Below are 21,051 nucleotides of genomic sequence, written 5' to 3' on the forward strand. Positions count from 1 at the left end.
TAATAGATACCACTAGCCTTCCATAATTCAAACTCAAGCAAAATGGTAAAACTGAAGAATGAGGTCTACAGATAATTTTCAAATCTTATTGCCAATGATTGCAGACTGTCTCTCCCATAAACTTTTATACCAGCTGTTAAAAGCTCTCCAAATTGTTTTTGTTGCATTTCATTTTCGCCCCTCCTCCATATAGCCAGGGAAATGAAATAAAAGTTAAAAAAAGATAAAAAGACGACTTAAAGAGGGGAAAGTTCTGGAGACTCGAAAGTGCAAAGTAAGGAGCGGCCTATGTAATCCTGGTCACTAGAAGGTCTCAACTAACCAGAAGTGACCACCCTTGGAGCTTGGGGCAGAGCTAGCACGCAATGTATTGGTTTCCAGCATTAACTTTTTATTTAAAAATGAAGTTCCTTTAACCCTTCCACGGAAATGTCACTCTGGCCAGGGTTTGGGAAGGCGAACGTGCGGGCGGCTGCGGTGACAGGGAGGCTTTGTGTAAACTCCCCCACGCGACACCGAGGGATGTGTAGTTCGTGATGTCAGCAGAAACCGCAGATAGCATCGCTTGGGCTCCTATCTCTGGGCTAGAGAACGTCCCTACCAGAAAAGGCTGACCCCTGACACGGCCAGAAACTTTCCCCAGCCTTGGCCTCCACTGGTAGAAGGAGTCGCCCCCCTCGTGGCGCCCCCCGGGAGTCCCAGAGGTGGGTCGTGGGGACGCCGACCGTGGGCGCGGCCCCTGCGGCCCTCCCTGCGCAGGCAAGGGCGGGGTCACGGCCACTCGGGCCGACCCGGGCTGGGGGGCCCCGGGTGGCGGGGAGGGCGGCGCCGCGGGTGCCAGCTGGGGGGGCGGGGTGCCAGCTGGGGGGGCAGGGCGCCGCCCGGGGTGTGCGAGCAGGCGGCGAGCGTGGGACGGCCCCGCAGCCCCCGCCCCGCGGAGAGCCGCAGCGGGTGGCCAGCGGGGCGGGGCGGGGCGGGGGTGCCCGGGGACGGAGACGGGGGTGGGGGGCGGCTCTACCCAGCCGGAGCGCCAGCCCGGCCGCCGGGGGACCGCGAGCCGCGGCCGCCGAGCCTCCAGCGGCCGCCGAGCCTCCAGCGGCCGCCGAGCCTCCAGCGTCCGCAGGTAGAGCCGGCGCGGGCGGGGCGGGGCGGGGCGGGGCGGGGTCTGGGGGACCCGGACGCGCCGGGGCGGGGGCGGGGGCGGGCACTCCGAGGGCCCCGAGGGGCGCGCCCCCCGCCCGTCACCCGCCCTCTCAGGGCACGCGAGGGCTTGGAGCATCCCTCGACACCCGGAAGAGGGGTGACCTGGTTACCTTACGCTGACCCCCTGACAGCTGCCCAGCTGCACTGAGAAAGCACAGGGCCCCAGAGGGTGCGAGCTGCCAAGGTACTTTGCTTGTTTTCTGCACCCTCCAACCTAACTGCCCTCCAACACACACACACACACACACACACACACACACACACACGCAACGCAGGAGGAGGCGGAGGCCTGAGGGATTAGAGGGATAGAGACACTGTCACTCAGAAGAGATTAGGATCTGGGCAGGACGTGTCCCTGCTGGAGTCTTCAGAAAGTAGATGCAGCGTCTGCGGCTCCTCGCGTCCAACCCTCAGGTGATGCGTGATTGGCTTTCCTAGGTGCGGGGGCTCTGAAAGCCCAGGCTCTAAGAGGTCTGGGTCAACAATGAGACGGTCGTCCGCCGAGGCTTTCTGGGCCCTGCTCTCCCACACCTTCTTGTGTCTGGAGGAGGGGCACATTGGAGGATCCTAAAAAGTTTGTAGTGAGTGTTCCCAGTTGCTTAGTGTTTTTGATTTGTGACTTTTTGAGAAAAGAAAATACAGACTTTCTTAGTTTGAGTTAGGTTTGATTTTCTTTCACATACATGCATTCGTTTTAAGAGAATTGGTGATATCATTAGAGTGTGGGTCCAGTATGTATGGCATCGTTAGAACTGAAAACCAAATTTACAGTATAGTTGCAGAAAAAAAAGGCTTCCTAATGTGTATTTTTATGTGCTCTGTTCCTGGGATGTGTCTTTGTTGGGAATGCTGTCAATATCACCTTGGTGTCTTGTGAAGTTTCCCCCGATGTTGGCCACCTGACTTGGGATGGGCTCCCTTCTCCTTTCTTGTGTTTCAGGAGGGCACCAACCTACTTGCCGGCCTCTAGCCTTGGTCTCTGGTGGGAGGAAAAAAGTATCAAAGGTGTGCTCTTAGCAAGGAGGCAGCAAGGAGGAATGCTGTAGATTTTTCCCCCATTAAAGTTTTCACGTATTGGCAATTTAAAACCCAAAGCATTGTTTACCACCTGTCAGCCTCACTCGTAAGTGTAAGGATTAACTAATAAAAGATTTGTAAAATGTTTCCTGAATATAAAACTCCATAAATATGCAAAATAGTAATAATCCACCCATTGTTAAATTTATGTAGCTGCTTCTGCCGTGCATACAAGATGATTTAGAATGCATGTTTCCTGTCAATTAAACAATGAGTTTGGAGAAAAATAATGAGTTCAATTCACATCCTATGAAACTTTGAAATAAAATTTTTCCCATAAGGCACCATCGGCAGAGAATCATAAAGCAAGCAGCATTTCAAAAGTTATATATGGAATGGCACTTACCTTATGGCTGGGGGAAAAGGGACCCAGTGAACTCCTGAAACTAAGAAATATTCAGCCCTAGTTCAGTGTGCCAGAACCATAAATATTCCCTTACGTTTTGCATAAGTCTAAGGGGAAAGCAAACAGGTTTTGTGGGATGGCCTTAGAGCTGGCTGTCCGCTTTAATCCATGAAATATGCTTCTCCATATTTTAAGGCTGAAGTTCAATCTGTGGTTTTGCTCACAATGAAGAAAATCTTCATAGCTACTTAGATAAATTATTCATTCCTCCAATTTCATGGGCTTGGTTTTTAAGCATCCTTAATACCAGCAATCATTTTAATATCCTGCAGATAATTAAATTAATTTGTTCCCAGTGGATTGAGTGACATGTTAGCATCACATTTTTCTCTTCATGTGAATTTAATAATAAAGGGTGTCACTTTTCTGCTTACTGGTCTCCTAGAGTAAAACCTGTTTCTTATACGCTAATTGTAAGTATAAATATTACGAAGGATGGTCTTTTCTGTTTTATGAAGACAACTGTAGATTCCCCCACTAACAGACTAAGTCGTGAGCAGAACCACGAATTTGGGGATGTTTTTCCTTGATGTCTCTCCCCAGTCAGCAGCCTTTCCTCATTTCCTCCACTCAGCCCTCAGATGGATAGCTGCTCAGCTGGGCACTGGCCCTGTATTCCAGAACTTCCTCTCTGTTACACTCTTCCTTTATCCAAATAACTTAACCTCTGCCCCTACGTATTTTCCAGCAATGTGGTATGGGTGAGAGACCACTAGGTGAAGAATCAAAGGAGTTTGCATCTATTGGGCAGCTGTGATAAACCAGGCACCGAGCCACATTTTCTCACTAAATCCCTGTAACAATCTGATGTGGTCGATGTCATCTGTGTCTCACACAAAAGAAAATTGAGTCTCGAAGAAGCTCTGGTGCCCATGGACAAGCAGTTTATGAGTCAAAGAGCTAGGATTTGAACCAAAGCATTGTGGTGCTTCCTGCTGCATTATGATCCTGACCCCTCAGAAGGGCTCACATTCTGGACTGAGGTGTGGAAGAGTTCTCCCACCAACTGACTGGCCATTTGACCTCAGATGAGTCCCTTAAGCCCTCTGGGCCTCTGATTTCCTTTCTCTAGTTTTGGATGAAATTATCTCTCAGAGATGGATGTTTAGATGCCAAGCACATAAACTGCTCCTCTCAAGGAATTCCATAATATGCTCTTCCCTGCCTGGGTCTTTCCTCCAACCCCCTCCCTGGTCTATCTTTTTTTCTTCCTGCAGGTCCAAGTAAATATTGCCTCCTCCAAGAGGCTTTTCCCAAACACTTTTCTGATATTTTCTCTCTCAGGCCCAGTGATCCCTTTAAAACACTTGTTACAAACAAACCACTTATTTTATTTACACACCCGTTTATTGTTTTTTAAGGAACCAGTTTATTGTTTTTTAAGGATTTTATTTATTTATTCATGATAGACAGAGAGAGAGAGAGAGAGAGAGAGAGAGAGAGAGAGGCAGAAGAAGAAGCAGGCTCCATGCGGGGAGCCTGACGCGGGACTCGATCCCGGGACTCTCACGCCCTGGGCCAAAGGCAGGCGCTGGACCGCTGAGCCACCCAGGGATCTCCCTACTCACCAGTTTATATGTGGCTGTTGTTTTTATCTTCAGACTGTACGTTGCATGAGGCCAGATCTCCATTTGTGTGACTTTTGTCATTATTGCATTCCCAGGGTCTAGCACAGTGACACATGGCACATAGCTGTGATCAATATGTGTGTTGAATAATTATGAATTATATGATTATAACTGTATAATGAATAATTATCTCCTACAAAGGACATGTGCTAATGGCCCATATATTGTCCTATCCCTGGAAAAACCCCAATGAAGTATCATCGATCTTACACCATTACAGTTGAGCCTAAATTATGAATGGGGATCTAGGCATAGTAACGGAGATAACCTGACTATCCTGGGACACACTGGATAAACAGACACATGGCCCAAGCCCCATATTTAACAACAGAGAAAACTGAACCTCAAAATTATAATAGGAACTTGGGTTCAGAAGACACACTGGAGACCAACTGATGGTCCAAACCATTGTTTTATTGATGAGGACACACAGAACATAAAGTATAGAACCTATGCGTCCTGATTTCCAGACTAGCACACCTCTCACCAAGAAGTCAAAAATCTCAGGGACAACCCAGTCAACAGGGGTAGGAAGCTTTAGGCAATGATACATTTTTTTCCAGAAACTCCAAAGAGGCTTAGGTTTCCCAGACCAATCCTAGATAGTAGCATTAGTACACAGAAGAATATTCTACTTCAGATAATCTTATTTTAAAATTTCGTATGAAAAAATAAATAAATAAAATAAAATTTCGTATGGCCTGTATAAATTTCAGTGACTCATTTACTATTTTAATGATCCAGCAGGCAGCCTTTTAATACCTATCATTAGTTTACCAGTTCTGTTTAAAGGCTGGGGAGCTCCAAATGGCAAATTTACAGAGCTGAGCATTTACCACTACCATGATAGATTCAAGATACATTTAAAAGATGATTGATATTTTGAACTCCAAATGATGATGGCTTGTTTTTAAGGACTAAAATAACTTTTCTTCTCTAACTTAAAGTGCAATCCTTGCTAGAGTATTACATCCCATAAAAAAGCAGTCCTTAAACTTTAGAGGGCATAAAAATCATCTGGAAGGCTTTTAAAAACCCAGATTGCTTAGAGCCTCTCTGCACATTTCTGAATTAATAGGTCTGAGATTGGACCCAGACAACTGCATTTTTAACACCTTTCATGATTTTCTCAAATAGTCTGAAGACCTTACTTTGAGATTACTTTGAGATCCAATAATAATTTTAGTATGTTTTGAACTTTTCCAGGTTCCTTATAAGAGGATTTTTTTAAACAAAGATAATTGGAGAAAAGCTTGATGTGTTTGAAGCTAGCAAATAGCACACTAGGTATGATGGGACTCTGTTTCCTTGTAGCAAAATAATGGTATACCTACTGAGTTAGATATCAGTCCCAAATCAAGAATATTACAAAATGTTTCTGTTGGATCACAAGAGTAAGTCAATTAGCAATAAATGTTCAGTGTTAAGTTCTATGGAGCAATAATGAAGCCCCTTGCCCTCTAGGTGATTACATTCAGTATAGTAGAAAGAGAAGATTAATATCCACAAAACATTCAAATAAAGGGTTGCAGATCCTGTACAGCATGCTCGCTTAAATTTGAATTTCAAATACACAACAAATCATGTTTTAGTATAGGCATGTTCCATATAATATATTTTTTTTCCATATAATATTTTTATTTGCTAAATCTGGCAACCTTGCTCAGTGAACATTAACATTTAATGTCATTACTTTCCAGAACTTGGGGGTAGGCGGGGGGTGGGGAAGCAGGGTGCTGGGGGTTGGTAATGCTGAGTGGTTGTTAAGCTTTGAGAAATTGATAAAAGCTCTGAACACAATCCTGAGGAAAAAATACCCAATGGCACTTTCCAACAGAACCATCATACTACTCCAAGGATCCCAGGCTGCTGAAGCCCTTGGGGACATCCGATTCATCCGCAACGTAGACAGCAGAGGCCAGCTCTTCAAACTACTTCCTCTGGGCTGGTGGCTCTAGAAGGTAGCTTGGAAAAGTGGAATGTGAAGTTGGCCTTTAAGAGCAGGGGAATTTAGCTGGATTGTGGGTTTAGGAGACTTCTTAAAGCTTTGACAGAAGGCAGGTTCCCTTAGATGTATTTAGTACGGAATATTGATAAATTAGCTTGGACTGGTTTTTTAAAAGTCCAGATTATGGACAACCTTAAATTCTAAATAGTTTAGACTGCCTATATGGGAAACAGTGTGTCCTTCGTGACGTGTCAATTAGAGATGAGAAGATGATCAGACAATGGGAGATGGCACAGTGAAACTGTAGGCTGCCTGGGTTCTAGTCTCTACAGGCCTGGTGCAAGCTCCTTCATTAACAAGCTAAGAAGCCTTCAGGGTGTATTCAGTTTCTCTGGGTCCCAAGCTCCTAAGCTGGGAATTTGGGATAATAATAGGAGCTATCAACAGGGTTGTTGTGAGGATAAAATGAAGTTGTACAGTGCTTGGCACAGTGGAAGATACCACATAAATATTCAATCAGTGGTATCTAGTGCTAGGATACGCTACCACTGCTACTATCGCCCTTACTGCCTAAGGGCAAATGGGTGGCCCAGCAGCCTCCAAAAATGGTTTGAGGGAGTAAAAAAAAGAAAAAAAATGATTGTTTGGTCTGGATTTGTATAAACTTTTAAAATCTCCCTTTTCTAAGTTAGAATTTTGTAATCAAAAGACAGTAAGCACGGAAGCAAGTTAGTAAAATAATGTTTGTACTTTTAATGGAGGATGTTAAATACATTTGACTCTTCGTTATTTTTCCTAGGAGAGGGAATATTGTGAACAATCTAAATCATACACTCTGATCCAAAGTCAAGGAACCTTTAATTGCATGTGTTACTCTTAAATAGAAGATTTGCCATCTTAACTGTTTCGTTTAGGCTAATATTTAAATTAATTTGCACATGATAAGCTCAGGCTAATCATTCAGAAAGTTGTTCCCCAAAGCCATTTAAACCACAAAGCAGATGAGTTTATCAGAGATAATTCACACAACAACCTGCCTTCCCAGAGCTGGCTGATGATACTGGAGATGGGATCACAGGGGCTCTGGAGTCAGACTGTTTAGGTTCCAATCCCAGCTGTCTCTTGTGACTAGCTCTGTGACCAGGCAAATGGCTTTGCTTCTCTAACCTGAGTTTCTCCGTATCTATAAAACAGAACTAATAATAGCCCTTACCTCCAAGGGCATGAGCACAGAGTTCTCACGTGGTTTCCTGTACACACTAAGCGTCCCATAGAATTCTACGACCTCAGTGTCATCTTCATTTTATCGGTATGTCCTTTAATATATGCATAAAGAATTTAATTCAGGAAAGCAACTAATAATGTGGGAGATATTTATGATCTTTAGTCACATCTTAATTTATTGATTTACACAGCCAGGGCTATTTAGAGCATTTTCCAAACCACAGAATACAGTGTTCTTATTTCCAAGAATTTTTAATCCTAGCTTTCATTATGTGTCACTTTCCCCAGCTCATCCATCTTCAACTTTTACAGGGTGATTGGTGCCTTTCTAAAGAGCTTTGGGTTTCAAACTGTATATTAAAGCGTCTGGGCCATAGAATTTACTTGGCTCATAAACCTATGGTACGGAACAAGTCAGGATTGGTTTACGGTACATTATAGTTACATGTATGGCAGTTATATTTTATTTGGTCTGTGCTGAGCACCTTGAGGGCATCTCTCATATTGCCTTGAAGATGGTAGATTCAAGTACTTCTTGAATGAAGTTAATGTATAATAAAATACATAGCATTCTTTTTCTGAGGATAAGTTTCCCTCACTTTAGGAAATCTAACTTTAAAAAAAAATGAAAACAAGGAACAAACTTCTGTGCATAAGATCATTAGTCTGATATTTCTAGACTGAAGTACTGAAGTGAGTATCATTCCTATTTCCTAGAAGATCTGTGGATTATAACATGTCCCTTAGAGGCTTTGCATTAAGCTGGTCCCTCGATCTCAAATATTTTCCCCTCAGATAATTGCTTGTTTGTTTTATGTTCATTTTTTTATTGTCTACCTTCACCCTCCCCCACTGGACTAGAAGTACCCTGAGGTTAGAGGTCAAGCCTACACATTTATCACTATTTACTGCTCTAATAGCTACCTAGCATCTATTACAGTGCCAGGCACTTAGTGGGTTGTCATTAAATAGTCTGTTAATTAGTTGAATGTTAGAAGACCAAGCTCTGATTATTCCACTGCAAAGCAGTAATATTTTTTTTTTAATCTTTTGGGTCAAAGTCATCTTTCAGAATTGGATAAAATCATGAAATACCTCATTAATAAAATTTTACATGCTCAGAATTTTTCACATAATTTGAGTCCATGGACCTCCGCTAGGAATCCCAGTTCTAAAAATATATATAAATATTAAGAAAATCTAACTGAAATATTAAACTAAATATCACAAAAACTTTAATTACTACAAATACCAATGTGTTAATATTCATGCATCTATAGTAATAAATTATATGCTGCCTTGGGAAAATTCTGCAACCCTCCAAAGGGAAAAAAGGCATCTACAAATGTTGAATGTTTTATTTATATGCTGGAAAGGATTTAAGGCTTATAGAGAAAGGCTAATAAAAATACATACTGTACAGCAGTATAAAATATATTTCAAATAGGTAAGAAAAAATGAGCCAAAGGAAAAAAATAAGGCTAAGAACATAAGATGGGGCCAGGAGAGAGATTCATACTCAAAATTTATGCCATGAAATGCAACACTCTTGCTAGAAGATAGTAACAAATTTTGTTCTCAGTTTTTTAGTAGCCAATGCAGAGAAAAATATAATCAGTGATGTCCTGCAGAGGATCATGTTTTATATATACTTATATATGAATACATGGATGTGTATTTAATAGCAAACTGCTTCTTAAAAGAAGAACATTTCAGTGTCATAATAAAGAATGGAGATTATATTTCCAATGTTCATTTGTGGAAAGTGTCCTTGTACCTGAGCCTGAAATAACCTATAACAAATGTTCAAAAATAACTGGCACGGGGATGTTTATAATGAAGATGTTACAGTTTTCCGTAATTTCTGTCAACAGGCCTTGCAGAACAAGGCCTCAGTGGGTCAGTAAGACCCTCATAGAATTCAGAGGAGGAGGGGTCAGGGAGCGATGAGGAAAACAAACGGTCCTTCTCCATTGTCTTACACCCATCAGCTCCCTCACCATTCCACCCTTTCTGCCACTGCATGCTATTTAAAAAGAGATGCCCAAAGCTCTCCTTCTTCCCTTCAAGGCGTCTGCACCTAGGATGTTGACTAACATTGTTATTCCCCTTCACCTTATATTCCTTGGATAACAGGCTGTCAGGAACTTCTACGCCTTCTCTCTTTGAGAGAGCAAATACAATAACTAGCTTCTCGGAACATTCTGTGGATTTGTGGCATTCTCGGAGGGTCTATATAAATGGATCACATTGACAGCTTTATTTGTCATTCTTAAATGGAGTGTGTTTTTCCCCCTTTGAGTTAAATCAAAATCAGATGGCATTTCTTATTTCAATGTGGAATGTTTTTACTCTCATAATTGCAAAATTGCATTCATAACTGATACTATTCTAATTTACAAAATTTGTGTTTTATTATTGGGGGGGTTCTATTTGGAAAGTAACTGAGGGAAAACAACTTATGCAACATTTTCGTTTTGCCTATTTATTGAGATCCCGATATAGTTGCTAGAATTCTGTTGCCATATGGAAGCAGAGACAATTATATTGCATGTAATGACATGGATTTTAGAAGCAAGGATATAAAAAGGCATACCCAGCAGAATACCCACAATCCAGAGACTAAAACATTTTTGAAACCTCTTCTCTCCTTTGCCTCCCTAGCACATCCCTGGTCTCAATCATCTTCCTCTCCTTTCAGTGGCTCTTGTTCAATATATGCAGTAGGGTTGGAAAGCACTATATTCATACCTTAGCATATTTCTTATATGCTAAAACCAGTTGCTTTAGCCCAGGTAAAATTTTCCATTAAAAAAATCCCCATCACTCCCATCAACCCACTACTAAATCTGTGTGAGAAAAGAAGCCCTCCTACTTTAATTTCTTATATCCTCCAAAAGCTCCCAGTGCTCCCGTTACTGATCTCAATGCTGTGCTTATCTTTAGAATTTTTAAATGCTACGCAATGGGTACATTTTTCACACTGAATTTATATGTGTTTATTTCCATGCTCATTTTATACACGTGTTCAATAAAGTCAACTTTACTGAGTACCCACTAAGTATCAAACATTGTTAGGATACAATGAACTGCTTCCATATCCCTGCCCTTGTTTGGCCCATAGGCTGGTGGGTGGGGAAAAGACAGTGAAGAAATTACACAAATAGGTATGAAACTGAAATTGTTATAAATATGCCACAGAGAAGAGCCACAAGGTTCTGGAAAGTGATATCTAAATGACAGACAGGAGTCAACTAGACAAGGAGTACAGGCAGCAGGCATGTCGTGGAAGGTATGGAAAGCTTCGCGATGTATGGGAAGAAGAGAATGGAAGCAACGTGAGGGATTGAAGGGAGATTAAGTGGCTGGAGTACAGAGAGCAAGGGCGAACAGAACGAGTCTGGAGACATGATCAGTGGCTGTCACCACGAAAGGCTTTTTAGCCATAGCAAAAAAATATGTCTTTATCCCAGAACCAATGAGGAGGTTGGGAGAGGCGAATGGAAGGATCATAATTAGTCACATCATCAATTCAATAATTCAAAGAAATATTTCTGGCTACAATGTAAAGTATGCGTTGGCCAGGGGAGAAAGTTACACAGCCCAGTTGAACATTAACAGTACCGAGATCCTGATAGTATGGCCTAGGGGAGGAAGGATGAGATGCTGGTGATTGCTAACAAGAGAATAGATTCAAGAGGCATAGAGGAGATAAGCTGACAGGCCGTCTTCTGCAGTATTTATGGAGAGCCCATACGGAAGTATAAGGGAACACGGAAGGAGGAAGATGCTAAGTTCAGATGGACATATAGAGTTTGAGTTCTGTAGAAAACATTAGAGGACAGACCCAAAAGACATTGGACTATGGGTGTGGAGCTTGTCAGAAAACTCTAGGGTTTAGATGTAAACTTGTGACTCATCTTTAATCCATAGTTCTGGTTATGATGGCTATGACCCATAGATGAGACTATCTACAGGAAGATTATAAAGTGAGTGGTGGAACAGAATGCTAGGACCAAAGTCTTAAGGAATTCAAATCCGTAACAGCCAAGCAGTGAAGGATGAGCTTGGAAAGGATGAAAGGAGGAATGAAATAGAAGGAAACTCAGGAAGTTGTCAGATCACAGGGAGCAAGGGAGCAAGGATTTCATTTCAAGAGGGTGGGAGTGGTCAGTTGGCTTGGATGTGGAAGATTGAGAGCTGTTTATTTTATTTAGCAAGAGTGGAGAGCACCAATCAGGAGAGAATTGTTTTGAATGAAAATAAAGAGAGATTGCCAAGTGTTATGTATGGGAACTAGAGTTCTAACTGCTTCTATCTGGGGCCGTGCCTGTTTGAGAATATTTCACATTTCATATTTTACATCTCTCTTAACAAAGATACTTGGGGAGCTGGCATGATAGACAAGAAAGCCATTTTGGCATGTCTGTGACCAGTATAGAGTAGAACTGGGGTGGGTTTTGAGCAGAGAGGCCCTGCGGCCTGAACTGGAGAGAAAATGTGAACCTGACAGCAAGGAATTTTATGAGCACAGCACTGCGTGTTCCTCCACCCAGTGGTGCTTGTGTGACCAGGGTAAATAAACCAGATGTTCATGAAACAGTATTAACCCGCCTCACCCACTTGCTGGCATCCCGTGAAAGAGGAGGAGGCTGTGGGCTGACGCATTGCACAGCACATTCTCAGCAACCCCTCTGAGGTGAACTGCAGCCTCAACTTCCCTCCCAGCACCTGCCACGACACAGACGTCTGAAGGGGAAGGGCAGAGTAGCAGTTAATACCTTAGCCAGCGAGCGCTGTGACGAGGCAAAGGTCAGACTGCAGAGGCGTGAGCTGCCAATGGGAGGTAAGAAAAGAAAGATGACTATTGGTAATTATTTGCAGTAGTTTGGCTACAAAAAAAGGGAAGCAAGAGATTGGAGGGCAGCTGGAGAAAAACACTTATTCAGTCAACAAATACTAAAATATATATGCCAGGCACTAAGAGAGGTACCAGGAAGATATTTTCCAGCCCTCATGGGCGATCTGCTATAAAATAGATTTCATGTGATAATCTCAAGCGCATAGTGACTAAATATTTTGCGATCTGATTCACTGAAACAAATGCAACATCTTCCTTCTGATACAAACCTTACTTGCTTTATAAAATAATCAAATCTGTGTTAAAATAAAAGAGAGGTAAATAACATGTCCACGTCTACTTTTATTTTTCTCATCCTCTTTCCTTTCATTCCTTTAGTGTCCCAAATTTGGACAGTCTTGCTATTGTCACTTATTCAGAAAGTATTTTCTAGAATGGTTTTCTTAATCCTTTGTTCAGAGCCTCTCATAGTGCTAATTGATGTTTCAAAATCATTAATCTATAATTTATAGAGCACCTACATAATGAAATATGGAATATTACACCAAGGAAGTTAGAAATGTGAATAAATCAGGGCTTCCCTAGCTAGACTGTAAGCTTTATGAGGGCTTTTGGCACTGCTGTGTTTAGAGCTTTGGAAAATAAAGTCAGGGGAGCCTGGTGGCTCAGTTGGTTGAGCCTCTGCCTTCAGTTCAGGTCATGACCTCAGGGTCCTGGGATTGAGCCCCACATCCCCAAGCAGGGAATCTGTTTCTCCCTTTCCCTCTCCCCCTCCCTCTGTTCTTGCTTGCACACTCTCTCTCAAATAAATAAATGAAATATTTTTTAAAAAAGAAAAGAAAGAGTTTACTATAAATGGGATTCTTGTAGTAAGGTTGCAGTGATCCTTGGGTTTGAAGAGAAAGGTACACTAAATTCTTAGACAAGAATTCAGGAAAATCCCTAAAAGAGGTAGTATTTGAACTGTGTATTAAAAAATGAGCATTTCAGACAAGAGGAAGCTAGCAAGCAAAATCACAGAGACATGAAATCACTTGGAGAAGAGGAAGAATAAAGAGAAATGGTTTGGAATATTTAAAGAGATTATATGCAAAGTAGTAAATGCACCAACCTGGGATCTTGGGAAGCTCTGCTAAAGAGTCCCTAGACTCGATCCTACACTGACCGGAAGTATCAGAAGTTTTCAAGCAAGTGGAGAAGCATGAGGTTTAGGAAGAAAACCGGGATCATCAGGAGAGCTGGGAAGTGATAGGGACTGGAAGCAGGGAGTACATGAGATGGGAGGCCACTGCCTGGATGGGAGATGGTGGACGGTGGATGAGTTTCTGCCATCATGATGGCCTTGGACATGTCAAAGGGAAGTGGAGCTTCTTGTGCACAAAGGGTCATAGTCAGTTATTTGTGCGTGTTTGGAAGGTGCAGTGATGGGGGAGAATGAAGGGGATGCCATATTATCAAGCCAGGGAGAGTGACAATGCCACTGATTTTAGGTATGGAAAAGCAAATTCAGAACATGATGGGGATAAGGATCTAGCCCAGAAAGCATGAAAAAAAGTGTTAATTTAAGACATTTAAGCCATTGGTGTAAATGAAATTGCTGCAAAGGGAAGAACCTTGATGAAGGCCCACATTCAAGGAAGGGAGAAGAAGAGGGAGAAGAGGAAAGTTGAGAGGAATTTCCTGCAAGATTGGAAGTGAAATTTCAAAGAAGTCATGAAAAAACATGTGGATTTCAAGGATGAGGACTGTGATTTGTTTCACTTATGTAGGTGATCCTTGAACAACATGGGCTTGAAGCGCAGGAGTCCACTTATAAGCAGATTTTTTTATAAATATAGTACAGTCTATAAATGTATTTTCTCTGCCTTATGATTTTCTTAATAACATTTTATCTGGCTCACTTTTTTGTAAAGATACAGTATCTAATCCATGGGACATACAAAATATGTGTCAGTCAACTGCTTATGCTATCAGTAGGGCATCCAGTCAGCAACAGGCTATTAATAGTTATGTTTTGAGGGGAGTCAGAAGTTATATGCAGATTTCCAACTGTTGAGGCATCAGCACTCCTCACCCCTGCTTTGTTCAAGGGTCAGCTATATAATCATTTGGTTGTATCTTCTTTTCCCTTCCTTTTCCTTTTGAATAGGCCCCATGGAAGGGGTGCAGCTGTCAGTTCTGTATCATATCTAGGTTCACACTTCATCCCTGCAGCTCTATCCTCTACTTATGAATGAGCGGTGGCCAGCCTACAGTCACCATCAGTGACTTCCCTCGGAAGCTCCTCCCCACTACTGAACATGATTTAAGGAAAGAAACTGCATGTGTGTGCATGTGCGCATGTGCACAATCAGAGAGAAGTGCTGGATGATTTGTTAATTGGGAGTCAGTGGGTTTATATATAGTATTTCCCTAATTCAAATTTCATGTTTGTCTCTAGGAGTAATAGAATTTTATGATGATAATAACTACCTCCAAAAATAAACACTGCTTTGCCCTTTAGCTTCAGGTAGGCAGTCAGTTCCACTTTTGTGAAATAGTTCATTTTATTTCACTGTCCGTATATTATGTTGTCCATGAAAAATTTCCCTATTAATTTTGTATCAGGAAGATTTCTTTGGGGGAAGTAATGCATTTTCTCCTTTCTAAGTTATAGAAGAAATTGTATTCTCCTTTTACCTAAATTACCAAAAATTCCAACCCAAATGGTAACTTCAATTATTTCAACTGTCGACCAATATAGGCAGCATGAGAACTTCCTCCGTTTTTTTTACTCTCAGCCCTGTTCTTTTTATTCATATTTCATTATTTTTCTATTTGGAAGCCACCCCGAATCTTTAAGATGAAGAGCCAGGGCATAAATAAATTAAATACTTTCACTCTTAACTAAAAGTCTTTCCAGACATCATCTCCTATGATGGCTAGAACAAACCACTGACTATCTAGTATTATTACTCCCACAGGAGCCATGAGGCAGCAGAGCCTCAGTGAAGTTAAGGACATAAAGTTCACTCAGACAAGTACTTAGTGGCAGTCAACCTTTGGGTCTTCTTTCTCTAGGGGCAGTGGTCATTTCAGCCTATCTGGCTCAAACTTTTGTTGGCAGCAGGCTGATGGTTAGATGGCATATGGTTGGCTGTCATAGCTCTTGTCCAGATGAGAACTAACCACTGACATTAGAAATTAGTATTGTTTTGAGCAGTTTTCTTCTTGACGATGAAACAGTCCATGCTTCTATCTCCTCCCCAGATTTTATAACATTCAAGAAGCACATGAAAGAGGCCTCTCTCATCAAGTATTCTTGATTAAGTTATGAAAATGGAATTGAAGCCTGTTCTCTTCCTTCGTATGGTAAGTAACTACTAACTTGGGTAACAGATTTGCCTTTTAATTTCCTTTTAATCTCCTCACAATATTCACAAAAGAAATGTTTCTGGTGTGAAGGTAGCATGATTTATAAATAATATCCAGATCTGTCTTTGGAATATTTCCTTGAAAGGGGGAATATTCCATTTTTTAGTGCATTTGTGATTTTCATAAACTCCAGTTTAATAGGTTTTATCTGGCTTGGGATTGGAGTCATTTTGAACTACATATGAGTTTGATAACATAACTCTTCTACTCATTTTATACACCCTTTTAATTCTTTGGTGCAAATTGACATGTGGACTCTGAAAAGTCATGGATACATAAAAGGAAGATTTAGAAATGCCAGATTGCTGTGTAGTGGCATTTCTCTTCATTCCAGAAGCCCTAGTTTGGAGCATCCACCCCTTTTGGCCTGGGCACCAACTGTCTTTAACTAGAAAAACATATCACTTTGCAAATGATTAGAACTGAGTCACCCCACGTGAGCAAAATCCACTTTTAAAGAAAAGGCGATATTATTAAGTTCTTTCACCAGGATATTATGCCTGAAGGACTTAAAATGATTTGAGACAGTTAACTCCTTTGTTCTCCCCCAAGATCATTTGTTTTTTCACTCTACACTGTATTTTACTTTTCTTTATATATATGTTCTAATGCATGTTGAAAAGAAAAATTCTGTATGTATAGCTGTGAATATTCATTAATAAATTTCATTTATTCCAACAAATTAGGAAAGTAGGCATATCTGAATTTGTGGGCAGACTGAATTATAGATAACTTTCAAACAAATGTGGGCTTTATTCTTTAAACTACATATAGTAACTCCAACAAAACATTACAAAGTAGAAATCCTTAAGGAGACCCTGTAATAATAAATCATATGAACATTTCGTTATTAGCATATAGATTGGATGTATGTAGGAGCTTGTAAAGTGCCTGAGGTTCACTGAAAATACTTTATTCTGTGTCTGAAAAGTGTACGCAAGATTGAAAATAAATGTTTAAAACACCATATATTATCTACCTATAAATAAAGTGTTTGCAAAGCAAAGGTAAAAGTCGGCCCAGCTCATGAAAAAATTATCAAAAGATTTTAAATTTACTGAAGCTGTAAATTAATGAGATATTACCATGTGTGCATAAATAACTTAAAGAATAAAATTTGCTGATCCTTCTCTCATATGGATATTTGTGCTAATGAATCAGGATCCTATTTACTCTATTAGTCCCCAAAGTAATTGCTTATTTGAAGAAGTTCTGTCTTATGGGTTTTCAGTTAATTAAATCCATTTGCATTTTATGCACACATTTTAAATTCTCAAGTCCTATTTTTCATAAGCCAGATTCAAATATGTTCATGTAATAATACCTCTCATTAAGGCATTAGTCTTTCATTTTTAAAGGAACTTTCAGAATAGCCATATGCATAAAATGCTTATTAATGAAATCCAATCAATATTTTAGAAAAGTCAACCCATTTAATGTTTTTTTTTTAGTTTAAATTTTCCTATTTGTAATGGTGATTACTATGCTGAACATACTTCCAGTTTCTAATTTTTCGGTTAGCTTAATTTATTCAACGATTTTCTTTTTTTGCTTTGATTTTGCATGGCAGTTTTTTAACTTCTAATATGCCTTTAGAATTACAAGCAACCTTTTCCCAAAGAGTACTAACTTTTTCAAGGTATGTGCATATTAACTGATTGATCTTGCCAACCCAGTGGGTAGATCCCTAAAACACAAGACAAAACTTTGCTAAATCTAATACTGGAGAACAAGAGTATACTAATTCACAAAGTGAGGGATATTTTTAAAAGTATCATTTTTCCCATAGCTTTCAAATACTTGAGAAGTTGTGAATTAAAGTACATAAGTGATAAAAACTAAGTATCTCCACTAAATCCAGACTGTAGAAATCTTCCAGTGCTGCCCTGGCTTGGAAACTTGAAAAACCTCCTGAATTTAGGAGAGTATAAGTATACAGAAGAGATGCCAGGGAGAGCCACGGGATCCACACAGTGGGCCAGAGTCTAAAACGAAAGCGCGGGGCAAGGCCAGATGCCGGGAAAGGCACCCAGAGGCACCATCTGGAAAGCTGACTTGAAATCCAGTTTTGAAATGCCTAACTGAGCTATTTCTAGTGATTATTAGATGTTAATCTAGTTTACAATTTATCTAGGCTTATTAGTTCCTCTGTGCAAAAAAAAAAAAAAAAACAAAAAAAAAAACACAGAATGCCGAGTCTGGATACATTTAGGTTCTAATTCCAGCCTAAGATTATATCTGAATCAACAAAGGATATAGTATCCAAGTAGAGAAAAAAGAAGAGGAAGCAAGAAAGGGAGAGAAAGAAGAAGGGTATCTGAAAACCAGGAAGAGTATGAATTATTTTGACCTTTTTTGGCAGTATTAAACAATAAGGCACTTTTGTTGACCTCTTAACATGTGATACGAGTATAAAATGGAAAACGTTTTGATACACTGAAAACCTCATATATTTATAATAAAATAAACAAAATTTCATTCAATTAAATCTTATTAATTCACTTAACAAATGATCTATGTAAAGTATAATGCCAATAGTATCCTAAAAAGATAACATTTTCTTTGTAGCTAGAATTGCCCTAAGGAAGCATTTTTTCTCATTTAGACAAAATAGGAATAAAGCACTTGTATTACCACTTGTATAAATTTTTAATACTGAATAAAATATTAGTGTTTAGTGTAATATTGATTCTCAACATAATACTCCTCCATAATAGCATGCTAATTGGTTAGAATTAAATCAGACAGATTCAAAAACCCTGAGAAAAGACCATCTAACACTGGTAATTTTTTTTCATTAGTTTCCAGAATTCCAATTAAAATGGAATTATTCTGCCAAATAAAAGGCCATGGTACAATAAAAGTTCCATGTACTATGTCATGTGCATGCCTTCCTCCTTCCCTGGGCTGCACCCCCACGATGAGATCTAGAAGTGAGGAGGGTGGGAGAGTTCCAATCTCACATTTGTGAGTTCCAATCACACCGTAACAGCCTTCAAAGAGGCAGGCAGTCTCTGTGCATTCCAGCTCTGTAATTTCCTTCCTGTGAGACCTTAGGCATTTTACTTGAAATTCGTAGAGCCACAGTTTCCTCACCAATAATGCTATTAGTCTAATAGTTCCAACCTCCTGGAGTTGTTAAGGAGGTAAAAGAAAGATCTGTAGCAAGTAGAGGTGATCCCCCCCCCCCCACCACCACCACCAGGAGACATTAGGTAATGTCTGGAGATAGTTTTGGCTGTCACAACTGGAGGCAGTGGGTGTGATATGGGCGTCGGAGGAGTAGGATCCAGGGATGCTGCAATTCAAGATGCATAGGACAGACCCCCACAACACAGTCCTCTAGTCCAAAAAGTGAATAGTACCAAGGCTAAGAAACCCTGGAGTATGTTGACATCATGTCTGTAATAGCATAATGTCTGATACACAGGAGGCCCTCATAAAATATTTGTATAATTACATTGTTACTGCTGTCATTTGTTTGACAAGGAACTCTGAATCACCCTCATGGTATCAGGCCTGAGTCCTGTAAGCAATTCAGTAAGCCCACTGCAAGGATAGTCAGTCATGCCTATCTGCTTGGTCATCTAGATGGACTGGTCAATTGTTAGGTGCCTTCAGGAATGGACTGACCCACTTAATACTTGACTGGTCTACCAAACTAATGGACAAGATTGTACAAAAGTTCATGTACTTTCTTAGAAATTAGGAACAAAATAGGAAGAGTTGAATAAAAAGTAACCTACAAGTAACAGGTGACTATTACTTTTTAACTCCTACTGTTAGAAATGACTCAAGAGTTTCCTGATGATAATTTACTTTAGAAAATAAACTGATATATGGACAAATGGTTAGGAAATATGGTCTTCTGGTTAAAGGAAGATTAACAGAAGATCTTGACAATATCATACACAAATATTATCAATTTCAAATCAACTGAATGCAACAAAATGGTTTTAGCTTCATGTTAAAACAGTTTAGAGTGAAAACTCTTGCTTAATGCAGAGTCAAACAGACCTGAGTTTGAATTTCAGCTTTATAACCTTCATGCTGTGTGACCTTGAATAATTTGCCTTCTCTGACCTCAGTCTCCTCATCTGTCTAATAGGCAGACAATTACATCATAGAGTTATTGAGAGAATTAAGTGATAAAGCATTTGACATATATTAGCAGTGAATAAATGGTAGTTATTACTTCTTCTAGAGACCCTGCATTGCCTTGGGGTTCTTATCATAGCTGTTGGTTCTTGTAAGAATCATAACTATGTGTAGGTACTTTTTATTAATGAAGAAAGCTCCAAATACATCCATTGCCTCAATGAACAAAAAAAAAATCTTAGACTTACTTCAATAAAAGTGATGTAAGAAGAAAAAAGAAAAGGTACATATTATATCTGGAATTTCCCAGTGAGAATTTTTTTTAAGGAAAAGGTGGATTTCCTAAATTAAAGAATGAATGATGTACACATCTTTCTGGCATATTTTAATATAGTTGGTAATCTACTTTTTAATTAGCCACCTAATTACAATTCAATAGAAATTTCCCTAGGTGAATGTAGTAACCTACTTCAGAGAGAGAAATGGAGCTCTGAGTGGGTGCTCCTACTGTGAATTTTGACACTTTTTCAGGTTCAATTTGTTCTAAGCCTAACTGGCCCAGGAGAGATGGGGAGAGCTCTGTTTCATAACCTAATAATTCTGACTGCCAGGAAGGTTGATTATAAGGCTAAATTCACCTTTTATTAGTATTTTTATTTTTCTCTTTTCTTTGTTCCCTGGAGAAGACCCACTCTTTTTTTTTTTAATCTTCCCATCATTCAAATGCTTTCAATGTGAAAATGAAAACGTTTACATATAATCCAAACTATGGTTGCCTTCATTTTCTTAGTGGTTTGCCTTCTTCTTAATTCCAGGTTCCCTTACTTCCAACTCCTAAGAAGCAAGGGACTGAAAGGCATGAGAGGAGACCATCTCAATGTCATAATCCACACTTGCTTAATTCCACAACCAAGATCATGCTAAGAAGGGAGATTTTTTAGTCTATTCCTTAGCAACAGATGTTTGAATTTCCGAAACCCTAATGGTTACTTTTTATCATTAGTTGCTCATGACCTTAATTTAAAATGTTTTCAAACTCAGCAACTGGTGCTATAGAAATGAAATTGATTGCTTTATTGAATTCTCTGTTGCAACTGGCTTTAACTTCGTGTAGTTATAACTTCAATGTGCTTGCATATAATTGTACACTATTGTCTCTCATTAATTTCTGGCTCATATCCATTAAACGTAT

General features: G+C 40.1%; 1 protein-coding gene across 5 annotated transcripts in view; it reads left to right on the forward strand.

Moving 5' to 3' along the window:
- The first annotated feature begins 1,471 nt into the window (after positions 1-1,471).
- The window catches only part of RHOBTB1 (Rho related BTB domain containing 1), a 117,247-nt gene continuing 97,667 nt past the window's right edge, over positions 1,472-21,051 (forward strand). For 4 of the 5 annotated variants that reach the window (XM_041749967.1, XM_041749968.1, XM_041749963.1 and 1 more), the window contains exons 1-2: positions 1,472-1,617; positions 15,597-15,698. The gene's annotated coding sequence lies outside the window, so the exon portion shown is untranslated. Of the gene's footprint in view, positions 1,785-15,596; positions 15,699-21,051 lie in introns of all 5 variants that reach the window. The other variant, XM_041749966.1, reaches the window with a different exon arrangement.

The sequence above is a fragment of the Vulpes lagopus genome, chromosome 3 (genome assembly GCF_018345385.1).
Source record: "Vulpes lagopus strain Blue_001 chromosome 3, ASM1834538v1, whole genome shotgun sequence".
In the NCBI taxonomy this organism is placed as follows: domain Eukaryota; kingdom Metazoa; phylum Chordata; class Mammalia; order Carnivora; family Canidae; genus Vulpes; species Vulpes lagopus.